Genomic DNA, 2,535 nt, shown 5'->3' with positions numbered 1-2,535 from the left:
TACAATAATGCTTATTTGGGCCCCTTTTTTGGCCCCTTATTCCTAAACCCTTTGGACCATAACCCCCATAATCATTCCAAGCATCCCTTTGTTACAATGTATATGGCACCTTGTGGTACAATGTCAGAGATTTTAAAGATTGGAAAGAATTCTTTTATTCTAAAAAAAATATTGTTGAAAATTTCGCAAATTTCAATTCAAAAGCAAACACGATATATCCCTTTCGGCGCCAAAACGACATTTTTGTCGTTTCCCGCTAGCACGCCAAAACGACATTTTTGTCGTTTTTCAGTAGAACATACGAAGCATTAAAAACGTATATAAAAAACTTCATTTGACTGCCGAAACCATATTAGGTTTAAAGAAAAATAATTGACTTTGTTCTGTTATTCAAGAATAAACATAAAAGTCTCAAATTATATATTGAATTTTGGGGTTGAAAACTATTTTTGTCTGAGATAATGTGCAACTTTTTACACAATCTATACTCCAATTATAAACTTTGTATGCCTTTATTTATTAAATTAACTGAATGAAATTAGCTCACATGGTTGACTGTAAAAAAAAAAGTTGTTATTTTATTTTTAAATTGTAACGTTTATCTGAATGACGTCATCAAAACTGATGCTGTGTGTGACGTTTATGCGTATAAAAGTGGCAGGTACTTGATATTACTGGAAACGTTTTGCAGTAAAACCATTGAGTTTTTACCGATTTTTACAATGTGAAGTGTTACAGATCGAAAATCATTCGATAATTTGTTTAATAGTTTGTTGTTTATTAATTTATTCAATAAAACTGTTAGTTTAAATTTAGAAATATAGTCGGTATATAGAATCCGGGAATATCTCTTTTTAAATGCACTATTTTACCCCTCATATTTCTTGAGAAATTTAGCCATCTGGGGTTGGCTTAAACATGGGTTGACTTCGCTAGTTTTAAAAACAACAAATATTTAAGTTATAACTTATAATGAATAATTTTGACAATGCCGGTCTTCTAAAATATAAATTTCTGCGAAAACCAAATAAACTTGACCCGGATTTTTGTATTTATCATTCTAAAACTTAATTATGGCATACAATCTGCATACTCCGCCTTATGTGTCCATGTGTCTCACTTTGTTGTCAATTCAATATTAGAATACATATTCAATTTTGAGTTAAGATCGTGTTTTGATTTACCCATCACTTACTGCGTATTTTTGGATTTATTTTTGTCCTTTGTTACTGTGTTGTTGGTTTTTTTTTTTGGTTTTTTTTGGTGCTTGGTCCAATTTTGACAAGTCAAGCTCTTTTTAAAAGTTTTTTTCTATCTGTTCTAATATTAAACTGGTATCCGACATGTCATGATCATCTCATTTTAAATGTTTCACATTGAATTATATAGTGACCAATCGTGCACACAAAAAGAGAGGTAAAAGATACCAAAGAGATATTCAAACTCACAAGTCAATGCCATGGCAAAAAAATAATACTGACCAAAAGACAAGTTAAATTTACACAGGCAGAAAAGAATACTAAAGACTGAGCAACATCAACCCAACCAAAAACTGGGGGAGATATATAACTATTGTATAAGGCAGTACGACAACCCGTAGTTTATAGCCTTGTCCCGATGACTTTGGTGGCTATAAGTGACTCATTTGTTACCATACGTACAGCTATCATGACTTATTATAACGAACTCTTTCAAAAATAATAGTGGTGCCAAAAGAAAATTCCGAATTGTTCATTTTAACAACCATTATTGTTAAAAAAAACCAGCTAAAGAATAAAATAATATATAAACACGGACGACAGTGTATAATTCTCTATATATAAATTACATACAAGCTAATACTAGTACTGACATTTTCAAACCCAACACACGCAATTGATATACGAACTTGTTTATATACAGAAGTTAGCATGCAGATCAGTCCATCTGATCCATTAAAATTATTACATTATTGTCGTAATTTTGAATCGGTTTTTTTTTCGTTACTAAGAAAGACTAAACAAGACTGCAATCTAGCTACATTTGTACTTCGTATGATTAAATATGAAAAAGATTAAGATATAATCAGATAGAGCTAAGGAAAAAAGATGAAAATATAATAACATATAATGAGGCATCTCTTGTAATTCCAGTGTTTTTAAATGTTTCCGTTTGTTTTAAAAATCAAATTTTCAACTTGAAAATAAAGGGTCGTCTAAATTTGCGTATTATTCACACAAGTCCAATCTTCTATCTAACTATGGATAGGATATGAATGACTACATTTTAACCCGAGACCATTTATCTGTGTCAGTCAACAGCGATGTTTTCCACTCATGTCTGAGAGTTGTTTTATTGTCCCAGTCCAGTCGTTGTTTTCGATAGTATTTGAGTTGGTTTTGTTTTTATTGTCTAAGCGGTTGTGTTCGTTAATATCAGACTTCTAAATTTTAATTTAAGCTGGGGTCACACATTCACGATTTTTACTGCCGTCCTTGACAGGACCATTCCCGATTAAAATTTGTCAAAAGTCTGATCAAGATCCTGTGAATCGTG

Source organism: Mytilus edulis, chromosome 4 (assembly GCF_963676685.1).
Source record: "Mytilus edulis chromosome 4, xbMytEdul2.2, whole genome shotgun sequence".
In the NCBI taxonomy this organism is placed as follows: domain Eukaryota; kingdom Metazoa; phylum Mollusca; class Bivalvia; order Mytilida; family Mytilidae; genus Mytilus; species Mytilus edulis.
The sequence above is the reverse complement of the archived record's forward strand: the minus strand, read 5'-3'. Positions refer to the sequence as shown.